Source organism: Mesocricetus auratus, unplaced genomic scaffold (genome assembly GCF_017639785.1).
Source record: "Mesocricetus auratus isolate SY011 unplaced genomic scaffold, BCM_Maur_2.0 Super-Scaffold_100046, whole genome shotgun sequence".
NCBI lineage: Eukaryota > Metazoa > Chordata > Mammalia > Rodentia > Cricetidae > Mesocricetus > Mesocricetus auratus.
Window position 1 is genome coordinate 3,373,527 of NW_024429223.1, and position 13,337 is coordinate 3,386,863.

The 13,337-nt window shown below is 50.5% G+C and overlaps 1 long non-coding RNA gene across 4 annotated transcripts; it reads right to left on the bottom strand.

Annotated features, from left to right (window-relative positions):
• Window positions 1–3,458: 3,458 nt before the first annotated feature.
• On the bottom strand, window positions 3,459–11,876 carry LOC121136013. Of its 4 annotated transcripts, none has more exons than XR_005873140.1 (5): window positions 11,664–11,876; window positions 8,820–9,074; window positions 7,442–7,721; window positions 6,644–6,777; window positions 3,459–3,771 (listed from the first exon to the last, which is right to left on the bottom strand). It is a non-coding gene; the product is annotated as an uncharacterized LOC121136013 (long non-coding RNA). The 4 variants fall into 4 exon arrangements; XR_005873139.1 differs by having other exon boundaries at window positions 6,644–6,802; XR_005873142.1 differs by lacking the exon at window positions 7,442–7,721.
• Between the last annotated feature and the right edge of the window lie 1,461 nt (window positions 11,877–13,337).

Consider the following 13,337-nt stretch of genomic DNA (forward strand, 5'->3'; position numbering starts at 1 on the left):
TCACAAGGAAAACCGATGCCCTTTCCCGCAGCTAAATTAACCAGAGTCACGTGGAAAACAATCCGAGCCTTGTAGGAACGGGGAGCCATTAAAATGTGCCCTGAGCGATGGACTGCACCCAATCTTGCAGCCTGGCTCTCTCGCTCTGCGGCGGCGGCAGACAAGAGGCTGCTGCTCCCTGGGATGGAGAGAGAGCCTTGCTGGAGTGCCACAATTAAAATCAGCTCCTCTGCCAAAAAATAAAAGGGAGGCAGGAGGAGGAGGACATCAAAGGCAGATTGAAATGTGTAGTTAGTAATAAGAGTGGTCTCTTCTTGAACCACAGCCCGCAGCCATTCACGGCCCCCTTGTTAATGAGAAATGTTGACCTCTGGTTTGTGAGTTAAACTTGTAATCCCAGCTAATGAAGTAAATCACTTCCAACTTGAGTCTGTTGTTCCTGTCTGTTCTGCACACTGGGTCTGTGAGTGAGCGCCCAGGTCCACATGCAGATTGGGGCGGGGGCGGGGGATGGTTCTGGGACTGCATGGTTCCCCCACCCCACCCCTCCCCACTTCACCTACCCCCCCACCCCCACCCCCGCATGCAGCGAGCACGCTGTGGGCAGTTCTTTTTCTAGTTCTGGAGCCTGAACAAGCAGTCTACCGCTGAGCCACAATCCCTCCTAGGCCTATCTTGTTTTAGTAAGACCTGGTCTCAGTACGTAGCCCAAGCTGGCTTTACACTCCCCATCCTCCTGTCTCAGCCTCCTGAGAAGCTGGAGTTACAGGCGTGTGCCAACACCTCGAGGCTTGCTCTTAGTCATAGTGTGGGCTTCCCCATTACTTTATTGTAACTTGCTATTGGTGAAAGAGAGGGAGGAAGAAGAGAGAGAGAGAGAGGAAAAGACAGAGAGAGAGGGAGAGAGAGGGAGGGAGAGAGAGAGAGAGAGAGAGAGAGAGAGAGAGAGAGAGAGGAAAAGACAGAGAGAGAGAGGGAGAGAGAGGGAGAGAGAGAGGGAGGGAGAGAGAGAGAGAGAGAGAGAGAGAGAGAGAGAGAGAGAGAGAGAGAGAGAGAGAGAGAGAACCTGTTAGATACTGAAATGAATGCCATTCTGTAGGGAGGTAAGCAGGATGCCCTATATACTATATTTTTGTATTTTATTTTGTTTTATTTGTGCGAGCCCAGATAGCTCATGGTAGAGCATGGGTCTCCCCCCCCCCGTGTGTGTGTGTGTGTGTGTGTGTGTGTGTGTGTGTGCGTGTGTGCAATCCATATGTGCACACCGCAGACAGAAAAAAGCATTGCGTGCCCTGCTCTAGCACACTCACTGAACCTGGAATCTGTGGGGTTGTTCTTGTTTGTTTGTTTTGTTTTCCAGCCTGCCTCACAGGCCTGCAAGCCCCAGCCATCTTCCCTCAGGGGCTACAAAGTACTCCCGCGGTGCCTAGCTTTTAGAGGGGGGCCGGGATCCAAACCCGGGTCCTTGTGCTAACCCACTGGCTTATCTCCCCACCCTTCATTTCTTTAGCAAATAGAAGTGCCCCTTGTCGGCTCCGTGCGGACAGTGAGCTGTGTAGTCCAGAGCCTGGATGCACTAGGAGTCAGTGGGTATTTCTGTCTAACAGGTGGTGCCAGAGGGAGGCTGCAGAGACCTCAGCAGTCAGGACTGTTTACCGCGCTAGGTGCAAGGCACGCCTCTAATCCTGCGCTTGGAAGGCGCGGGCCGGAGGATCTCTGTGAGTCTGAGGTCAGCCTGGTTTACCTAGTGAGTTCCAGGACAGGCTGGGGCTACCTAGAGAAACTTGTCGTAAACAAAACAAACAAAAAAAACCACCCCATCTACCATCTGCTGGAGGACATGAAGGGGTCCGGTCCTGCAGGTCCAAAGCTGGAGGATCTCCACCACCCAGGGCAAAGACGGGATACGCCAGAAGAGCTCCGTGAGGGCCCAGGGGAGCAGAAACCAGAGGCCTTGAAGAAGACCAGTGACTCTGCAATGAACACTTACAGGTAAGGACATACGGACAAAAGGGTTGACAGTGTGACTCACAGGGTCACACTGCAGCTTCCATGATGAGACTTTTCTCTCTCTCTCTTTTTTTTTTTTTTGGTTTTTCGAGACAGGGTTTCTCTGTGGCTTTGGAGGCTGTCCTGGAACTAGCTCTTTAATCCTGAGTGCTGGGATTAAAGGCGTGCGCCACCACCGCCCGGCTTTCTCTCTTTTTTTAATTTCCTCTTAAATTATATTTTACTTTGGGGGGGGCCGCAAGGGCAGAGGGATGAATGGGGTGGAGATGCGTGACTCGAACACCACCAAGAATAAACAAAAAGGGAGTTAAAACCCAAAGGAGCCTTTACTGCTCTTGCAGAGGTCGGGGTTTGGTTCCCGGCACCCACTTTAGGTGGCCCACCACTGCTAGAATTCCAGACCCAAGGGATCTGACACCCGTTTCTGGCCCCCTCAGGAGGAAACCCACCCCCCCGCCGGGACTGTGCGTACACAGATCCACAAGCGAGAAAAATAATAAATCTAAGAAAGATGCTCCTGAGCGAAGAAAAAAAAATCACTGCTCGGGAGGCAGAGGCAGGTGAATCCCTGTGAGTTCAAGGCCAGCCTGGTCTACTGAGCGAGTTCCAGGACAGCCTCCAAAACAATACAGAGAAACCCTGACTCGAAAAAAACCAAAAAAAAAAAAAATCACTGAGTGCTGTGGGCTTTGCTGGGAGATGACACAGCTGAAAACAAACAACAAAAAACAACTCAAGTAAGCACGCACAAACAAAAAAAAAAACGTCAAGTAAACATGCACGCATACACACACACACACACGCACACCAACAACTCAAGTCCAAGCTTGGAGCTCATAGTCTCAGCACTCCGCCTGCCTGAATGACACAACTAGACCTTGTCCTAAGAAGAAAAAAGCAGATGACAGAGAGAAAGAGGGAGGGAGGGAGTGTTTGGGCCTAAGAATGTCTGTGGGATCTGTAGGCAAACAGTCTCCTGCCTTTATTGAGAATTAAGGAGGAAAAAGAAAATCCGCAGTGAGAATCTAGATGCAGCTGGGGTGCCTCGGGCTTGCTTCTTGCAGTGACAGACTATAGCTTCGAGACACGGCCTTAAAAAAAAAAAAAGAAAAAAAACCCATCTTTCAGTCATGTGAGGGCAGGAGGAGGGTATCTGGCTATTGTTTTGTCTAAGAGGATTTTATCCGGAGAGCTGTGGACAGCCTGTTTAATGCTTCCGGAGACCCCGTTTTGTTCGGCTCCACGACAGGTCAAGTTCTCTCTCTCCCGGCTCGTCTAAATTCCCTCAGTGTTTTCCAGATTGCAGGGTGGATTTTCGTCGCTTCTGCCTGGGCTGGGCGGCAGTGTGACTCCTCTTCTGCCAGGAGGGCATGCGTGTGGCCTGTGAGGGCCGGGTAGCTTACAAGGGACCTTCTGCTGGGGAGAAGCATCATCTCTCGCACCCCAAGAGAATTTCATTTTATTTTATTTTACTGAGACCAGGGCACGTTTCTGCATCCAAACTGGCTTTACAGGTGGGGGAGCCCTTCAAACCTGGAGGCACCGGGTGGATTTAGTGGGGGAACTGGTGCTGTCCATCCACCCCATCTGTAGCGCAGGTCTCTCGGGCAATCTTCTCCACCGTGGCGGATGACTTACTCTGCTAGGGGAGTGTCAGACTAAACGATCCAGGCGTCTTGGGGAGGCTCCAGGAAAAGTCACAAGTTCAAGGCCCAGGCTGCAGAGTCAATTCAAAGCCGGAATGATCAATTTAGTGAGACCCTGTTGTGTAAAAAAAAATAAAAATAAAAATTTAAGCTCTAAAAAGAGATAGATCAATGGATGGGGCCCTTTCCCAGCCTGAGGAAATTCAATCTCCAATATTGAGAGAAGAAAAAATTGCCCTCCTCCGCCCAACATAATCCTGCTGACCATCCCTTAAAAGGTTTCTGGAACTTCCTTTGAGCTCTCGCTTGGTGAGAGGGCTGTTTTAAAGTCATTGATCCTCGCTATCTGTGTAAGGGCACCTAGCATAGCCTCCTTGTGTCTCTCTGAGTTTTCGTTAGACAAAGCGAAGCGATCCGGCATTTGTGTGACCCTGAAGAGAGCTCCGGGGCGGCACCCCCCAGGGGCTGGAAAAGTCACTGACCAATGTCTGAGATCGGAAGATGAGGACATCTGGGGCCCGAGGCCAGCGATTCACGTCTGCTACAGACAAGGGGGGCGCGTTACAGAGACAGCGATTTGGACCATCCCATTTTTTTTTTCTCTATAAAAACTCAAGCATGGGTAAAATGTAAATTGCTCCAGCAAGTGGAGTGAATCGTGTCCCCAGCAAATCCCCTCCCCTGATCTCGGATAACGAACGGTACCTGGTACCTGGACTACACCATCCGGGACACAATGCTAGTTTACCAGCCGCCCGGCCGCGCCCACCCACCCCCACCCACCCCCACCCCACCCCACCCCAGCCTTTCTAGCCGCCTGGCCCCGCCCATCCCCCTTTCTTTTTCTTCATTTAAACTGAAACAGCTCAGCATGCAAAACTAAGATTAGCCAGGGAGGGGGGGAACAGGTGTCAGAGAATAAACGGGCAGATCCGTTAGAGTGGAGGGTCCCTTGCCACTCCGTGGACTGGGCCCTATTAAAACTGGCAATGTCCGCCGCCAGCCAGGCCCCCGGCAAAGATAGAAGGCCGAGGCAGGCCTATTTCGCATGCATCAGACGCGGGAACTAAATAGGCCGATATTCCCTAAAAGACTGAAGTACATCTCTTTCTGACATTCATCTCGGGCAAAAATCCATTGATCTCCTTATGTCCCTTGGCAATTATAAAATATTAAAACCAAGTCACACTTTTCTCGTTGGCTTAATTTTTTTTTTTCTCTTTTCGAGGCTTTCTATTTGATCAGGTTTAACAAGTTAGGAATAGCATATAATGATAGTACTAGCGATAACAACAATAATAATGCAAGGTTTTAAAGTTTGTTCTTTTGGCTTCTTTCTTTTTTAATTCTGTTGTGGGTTTGTGTTCCGTAAGAAAAAAAAAAAAAAGATTTGAGGTCTATTTCCACACATGGGAAGAAAACAAGAAGCCAGAGATTCTTTATTGAGAATAATATTCATCCGAAGGGATCAGTTTGCTTTTCAGGGTTTTTCTGTTTAGCACTATTCGGGCTGTCTCAGGATCACCACGTGTTTTAACACAGGCGTATCTGCTATGGCTAGAGGTTTGTGTAGGCTCCAGTGAGATTTAAAAAAAATGTGCATCCTTCTTTCTGTTTTTATGCATTTGTAATTTTCCAGCATTTGATGTCTGCTAACTCAGAACAGGACATAAATGCAAACATAGGCCTACATAATAAAAATGCAGAATTTGGGGGAGTCTGTTTTCCTTGGAATAGCAATTTGGGAGTCGTCAGGGGAGGACACTGCCTAGTGCTAGCTTTTCTCTTTAGCTCTCCTTGCCATAAATTACTGCAACACCGCCCCCAAATTGAGAATTGCATTTTGCTTTATCCTTTTAATGATTTTATTTTGATTTTTAATTACGTGTATATTGTGTCTGTGCTCATGGGTGCAGTGCACACAGAGGCCAGAAGGGGGCATCTGATTCTCTGGAACTGGAGCTGTAAGTGGCTGTGTACCTTCCAGGATGGGTGCTGGGAACCCGGCACCCCCTCTACAAGACTAGAAAGCACGCTTACACTTACACACTGAACCATTTCTCCAGCCCCTCTAGAAAGCCATTTTGTAACTGAAATCATTTATGTGAAGCAACGCACCTTTTTGTATTTGTGGTACTGTGGGTGGACCCTAGTGCCCTGAGCATGTTAGGCACAAGTTCTCCTGCTAAAGCCACTCCCTCAACCCAAGAAATAACGAATCCTTCTGAAAAAATAATAAAACCTGTGGTGGCTATTTTTTTTCCTCCTGGCATGTAGATTTTCCTATGAAAAAATAATAATTATTTTATTAAATGTGTTATTCATATCCCATTGAACCCTTCCCATAGACACACAGGATCGTAGCTTTGCCTTGGGTTTCGAGATGAAGAATACCAGGGACTCCAAGGCATCCGCAAGTGTTCTTCCTGGCATGGCAGGATCGGAAAAGAAAGGAGGGAGTTGAGAGGAAGAGGTGGGAGCTGGGCTTGTTGGTGTTGGCCTGAGTCTCAGGTCCTTGGGGCAGGGGGGGGGGGGCTGAGGCAGGAGGTTGGTGAGTTTGAGACCAGCCTCAGTAGTACAGCAAGGTCCATGCCAGCCCAGGTTACATGAGGAGACTCTGTCAATCAAACACGACGAGGGCGGGGCCTGGAGAAGAGTACTGTCATGGGAAAGCCCGGGTCCCTGCAGGATCCAGGCGAGGACCCGGTCACCCAGGGCAGGGTTAAGGAGCGGTGTTTTCATCTGCGTCTCTCCTGCGTGTTCCAAGATGATCGGGGTTGAGCCTGCCTTACTTGGAAATTATTTTCAGACTGAATCACCGTGTGCGTCTGTGACCCTGCCCCTGAGACAGGGCCCCGTGCGTGATGTCTCTATATAAGCACTGTGGTTATTCTGAGTGGCCAATTATAAACACTTCAAAGAGAATTCAGAATACAGTCTGGAAGAACTCTGAGCCCAGTGGCTTCTGGGCTCCTAATAGGACCTACCTGGGTTTGCATCGGAGCCTCGGGTACGGGATTTTCTCTGTGGCGGCCGTTGTCATCCTTTTCTTGCTCGGATCCTTCGAGGTCCGTGTACCCTCTTCTGCCATGCCCCAGAATGACCACGGGTTGCCTGCTCCCTTCGGAGAGGGAAGAGCGTGACCTCTTAAGGAGACGGACAGCGATTTAGGGACCCCGACCTGTGCCTTCGGCTGTGTGTCCCAGGCTTCTGGAACCCCGAGGCCAAGGCCACAAGCCGAGTGGTGTCCCCGTGTGGCGGACTCCACCATCTCTGTGCCTCCCACAACGGTTTTCAAGGTGTGCTTGCTTTGAGAACCTCCCGAATGTCCCATTGGTTCAAGCCTTAGGTTCTGCCCAGGCACTCAAGCTGAGGTTGGTTGGTTTGTTTGTTTTGAGGCGGCCCTGGAAGCTTTGTGTGCATCTGAGTGTTTGAGAGCACACACGCACACATACACACACTCTCACACGCGCGCACACACGCACACACATGCACATACGCGCAAGCACGCACACATGCATACACACACATACACTCTCACAGGCACGCGCACACACGCACATACATACGCGCGCACACGCACACATGCATGCACACACATATGCATGCACACACGCACACATACACACACTCTCACAGGCGCGCGCACACACACGCACATACATACGCGCGCACACGCACACATGCATGCACACACATATGCATGCACACACGCACACACACACGCGCGCTGCTCTCTCAGCTTCAGCAGAAGGCTTACTCTTTGTCTGGGAAGTGGGACATACCTTTGAGCCTGTGTCTTGGCCCTGTGCTGCCCAAATCCAGCTGTACAGTCCCTAGGGACCCCTAAGAGTAAAGGGGTCCCCTTCTTCCCCTCCTCTCCTCTCCCCTTAGCCTGCAGCCTTGGCATCGGATTTAGGCCAAACTGTCCAGTTCTCTCAAGGAGGTCTAGATGGCCTTTCTCCTGACGGTCCTTCCCTCCTGGAGGTGGCTCCTGCCTGCACTACAGGCGGTAATGGTGTGGACTAACCACGTTGTTTCTTCTTGAAGCCTCAATTGTTCCATCTGTAAAGTGGGGGTGAGAATGATACCTGGTTTGTCTCACTATGTAGACGCCTTATGGTAGGAAGAGATCTCTGCAAGTCCTAAAATGTGCAAGCATGAAGCTTCTATGTCCATTCGATTAAATTTAGGGCCCGAGCTTGCTAGGCAAGCGCTCTCTCTCTCCTCTCTCTCTCTCTCTCTGTCTCTCTGTCTCTGTCTCTCTCTCTCTCTCCCTCTCTCTCTCTCTCTCTCTCTCTCTCTCTCTTTCTCTCTGAGTTAATGAACTACTCCCCTGTTCTTTTAAAAAATATCTTTTTATCTTGAAGGAGTCTCTAAGTTGCCAGGTAACACTGACCTCACTTTTTCCATTCCCCTGCCTCAGCCTCTTAAGTAACTGGAATGACAAACCTGTACAGCCAGGCTGGGCTCACACATGCCCATTTTATATTGAGCCCTAAACTATCACTTAGGGCCATTTCCTTCCTTTGTTGGTAGAGAATGGATGGAACTCGTTTTCCTAAAGCTGAACCGGTGTCAAATCTGGAAGACAACAGTCAGGGGGCAGGGGGGCTCCCAGAATTTAAGGCACCCCTGAAATCTCACAATGGAGTGGGGGGCTCTCCCGGAGTTTAGGGCACCCATGAAATCTCACAATGGAGTGGGGGGATCTCCCGGAGTTTAGGGCACCCGTGAAATCTCACAATGGAGTAGGGGGCGGCTCTCCCGGAGTTTAGGGCACCCGTGAAATCTCACAATGGAGTGGGGGGCGGCTCTCCCGGAGTTTAGGGCACCCGTGAAATCTCACAATGGAGTGGGGGGCGGCTCTCCCGGAGTTTAGGGCACCCGTGAAATCTCACAATGGTGTGTGGGGGGCTCCCGGAGTTTAGGGCACCTGTGAAATTTTACAATGGAGTGGGGGGTGGCTCTCCCGGAGTTTAGGGCACCCATGAAATCTCACAATGGTGTGTGGGGGGCTCTCCCGGAGTTTAGGGCACCTGTGAAATCTCACAATGGAGTGGGGGGCTCTCCCAGAGTTTAGGGCACCCGTGAAATCTCACACAGGATTTGAAAGCTGCAGTCCCTCTCCTCGTTTCCCGCTGTCAAGTTTTATTTACTTACTTTTAATTTTGTGTACGTATGTTTGTGGAGGGGTGCAGATGAACGCAGGCGTTTAAGGAGGCCGGAGTCACAGTCATCGTGAGCCACCTGGCGTGGGTGCTGGGAATCAAACCCAAGTCTTCCGGAAGAGTAAACAATGCAAGCTCCTGACCACTGGGGCCGCCTCTCCAGACACCGGTTGTCAAGTTTTAAATGCTCAATTTTCTTATTATATTAGGAATGTGTTTAGTTTTACAGATCACTGAGCCCAAAGGTCTGTAAGAAAACAATAGTTACCAGTGTCTCTCTGTGTGTGTATATGAGTGTGTGTGCTCACATGCACAAGAGAGACAGAGACACAGAGAGACACAGAGAGACAGAGACAGGGGGGGGTGGATGCTGAAGGCGGCCAAAACCAGTTCACATAACCCCAGCCGGTGTTAAACATGCTGTTCCTTCCTGAACTTAACATGTTCTTGGAAATTCCCAAATCCCTCACTCTGGAATGCAATGATACTGTATTTAAAATGGCCCCGTGTTAAAACAAAACAAAACAAAACACCCCCACTTACCAACATCCTTGTTCTAAAGGTCATGGTGTGCGGCTGCCGGGGGGGTGACCTAAGATTTACCCTTCCCTGCTTACTGTATTTCTGGTCCAAGGTGTGCGTGTTCCGAAATGATCTTTCCCTGGGTTTCAGCAGCTAAATAAGTTGGAGGCCCTTCAGCTATACTCATAAAAATTTGCTTCCAGACAACATGGTCTGTTTATTGTGTAATAATCGAAATGGCACTAAATCGCCCTGATTGCCGAACACTTAGGAATCGTATTAACCTCTTCAGTGCTAAGAGGTTTTCTGTCCTCCCCCTGCTCTTCAAACACTTCTGCCGCCAGACCTTCATCATCCAGGGCCACACGGGAGATGAAAACCCTCAGGCCTGAGGCTGTGGCAAGAGGATTATAACTCTAAGGTCAACCTGGGATAGATGGGGAGTTGGAGGCTTGCCTGCTCAACCAGCGAGACCCCGCCTCAGAACACCGGACAGTCTACCCAGTAAAGGCTTGAGGGCCTGGCTCAGTCAAAGAGAACATGGGCAGAGTCCCCCCCACCCCACCCCCAACAGTGGCTGGGGGTGTGGCATAGTCGAAAGAGCAATTATCAAATGCCAGCAAGACCCCCGTTTCAGTCCTCAGCACGCCCCCAGAGACAAACACACAAAAGTCAAAGCCTCAGGCTCAAGGTGTGTCCTGGTCCCAGGCTAGACCCTGCTTGCTTGGTACGAACCAGAGGAAGAGCAGAGACAAGAGCTGCCCTCTGCTGAATGCCCCCCCGAAAACGGATTGCCCGTCCTTAGTCCCAAATTTCCACTTCTGACCCCTGGCTTCAGTGTGGTGCGTGTGTGTGTGTGTGTGTGTGTGTGTGTGTGTGTGTGTGTGTGTGTGTGTGTGTGTGTTGATGACAGTGGCTTTGGAGAACATTCTCAGAGAGAGAGCTGCCTATTCTGCCGAAGCCGCCTATGTTGAGAAGTTGCTGGGTCCTAGGAACGGTGCCCCCCCCCCCGCAGGAGCCCTGGCCTCTGTGGCCTTGACATCCCTGGGCCTTGTTCCTGCAAGCGCCAGGCAGGCCCGGGAAGGAAGAGTTAACCAGAAATGGAGCGGCGCTGCTCCGGGGCAGGCAGCCTCGCTGCAGAACAGAGCAGCATTCGTGCGAAGGCAAGTCATTTCCCGAAACACTGCAGACACACGGCCTCGGGCAGCCTAAAACCTTTGGAGACCAAAATGGCTCGCAGGGGTTGGAAGTAATAAGGTGTTTTTCCCTTCTTTCTCCTTCACTGAGATTCTGTGAGGTTGCTTTGCATGGCTGGGGAACAATGGTGCAATGTGTTTTTTCTCTCTTGTTTTCAATGGGCATTAAGATCCATTACAACGTGACATTTTTAAGATTGGTTATCCTGTAGTTTGGTGTTAAATTGAAGTTGTTTGTTTTGAATTTAATTCTTTCATTTTTCAAATAGCAAATGTGTAGTTGCTGTGGCCGGGCATGGGGTTGGCTCACTGAAGTACGTTTAGGTAAGGCACCCAGACCTTTGCGGGGAGTGGGGACATGGGGGGGGCGTGGAACTTAACCTACTTCCCCATGGGACAGTCTGTGACGCTCCTCGGAGGCCCTTTCAGAACCAGGAGGTAGGGGTCGTCTCCACTGACTAGAGAGCAGCAGCGTAGGAAGCCGCTTTTTAATAGAACGTTCTACAGCCAATCTGTTATGGCTAATGCAGCCTGCATATAATTATTTCTATTCTATGTCTACGACACAGCAGTGGAATAGGCTTCCATCCAACAAATGACCCAGCAGCAGTGGGCCAGCCGCCACTGAAAATGACATCTGTTAACTCTTTGTCACATGCCCTGTCCTCCCCTCTTTCTCCTCAAACGGCTCTGCGGTTAATTAGACGCTAGACACTGAGCATCTGACACAGGCTCTCGGGTGGGAAGACCTGCTCAGGGGCAGGGAAAAGTCTAGCTCCGAGAAACTCTCTCCTTTCTCTCCCTTAAAAAAAAAAAGAAATAAAATAAAGAACCATAGCAAATTACTATAAAATAAACATCTATTCAGAGGGCCAGGATAGGTTGTAGGAATAGGTTTTGATTAAGCCCCAAGATTACAGAGTTACTGTACAGCTTGGTGTCTTGAGACCAGGGCTTTTGTGGGAGTAGGAAAAAAAAAAAACCAAAAACAAAGCAAAGTCACATCAAATTCCTGTTAAACCTTAAGAAATTTTCCACCGAGGAAGGAGAGGCAGCCAAGGGTACCCTTGATGCCTATGAGTTTAGAATCAGACACATCTGTCCAGCCATTAACCAACCTGGTCGGTGGTGAGCAGTTTCGTTGTAACTGGTTGCTGGGGCTTGAGATGACCAATCTGATAACCCCAAATTTAGGACCAGCCCCCACTAAGGGCACACAGCTTTGGCATCTGGTCTGTCAGCCGTCCTTGCTGGAATGGGCATGTAGCAGCCAGTGTCCTTCGAGGGGCCTTGCTGCCACACTGGTGGAGGCGGCACTTCCTTCTCCTGGCCTCAGCTGCTGAGTTCCAGTCGTTCTGGAATCCGTAGGCCATGGCTGAGCGTCTGTGACCTGGCATTCTAGTACTATGCTCCGCTCGAGGTCTGTGTGCTCAGCCTGGGTCCTGGCCAAGTGTCTCAGCTATGGGATCGCCTGCTGGCTTCCCCCCCACCCCACCCCCATAGGGATCCTCCAAACGTTTGGGCACAATGCAGCTCACCTACTCCCATAGAACTAGAACCCCACCCCACCCCTCCTGGGTGCTTGATGTTAGAGCAAGCACGACTCCCCCACCTTTGCCCATCTGGAGGGGGAGGACCAAGAGGGACATGTGACATGCCCCCAGGAGGGCCTTCCAGGCCATTCCTAGCCTGGAGGAAAATCCAGGTAAGCTACATCCTGGTTGTAAACCTGAACCAGAATAGTTCCTGGCAGCCTGGGAGACTCCAGAGCTTTCCTTACTTTGCCCTTGATGGAGCAAGCCAAAGTATGCTGACGTATCACCCATGTGAGCGAGGAGCGCTCTTTGATTTGGGCGGGATTAGAGACTGCACTCCAGCAGTCTCAACACTGTTTTCATTTCATTACCATTATTTTCTCCCTCCCCCTCCTCCTCCCCTCCCCCTCCCCCTCCCTCCCTCCTCAGTGCAAAGTATCAAAGCCCTGGAGCTCACACACGCAAGGCAAGCTCTGTACCACTGAGCTAAACCCACAGCTCTCCCTTGCCAGTTTGGATAGAAATATGATTTTTGTTTGTGTTGGATTTTTGAGACAGGGTTTCTCTGTATCGTTTTGGAGGCTGTCCTCTCTCGTACAGCAGGCTGGCCTCGAACTCACAGAGATCCGCCTGCCTCTGCCTCCCGGCAGAAATATGTTTTAGCACCATTTAAAACCCCTAGCATCTGGGGCTGCCGAGACAGCCCCGCGGTTAAAAGAGCCTGCCGATGTTGCTGCAGAAGACCGACATTCAGTTCCCAGTACCCACAACCACCAGAAATTCCAACACCAGGAGAGCCGGCGCCCCCTTCTGGTTCTTCAAGGCACTGCATGGGTATAGCACACATGGGCATGCGCACTTCACAGATAAAAATCTTTACAAAACAAACCAAAAGCCGGGCGTTGGTGGCGCATGCCTTTAATCCCAGCACTCGGGAGGCAGAGGCAGGCGGATATCTGTGAGTTCGAGGCCAGCCTGGTCTACAAGAGCAAGTTCCAGGACAGCCTCCAAAACAATACAGAGAAACCCTGTCTGGAAAAACCGAAAAAAGAAAAACAAACCAAAACAAAACTGGTTCTGGAGAGCTGCCTCAGTGGTTAAGAGCACATATTCCAAAGGATAGGAGTTTGATACCCAGCACCCACACAGGTGGCTCACAAACCACCCGTCACTGCAGCTCCAGGGATCCAAAGTCTCTGGCCTCCTCAGGGGTCCACACACATGTGACATATACTTACACAGACACAATACTATTTT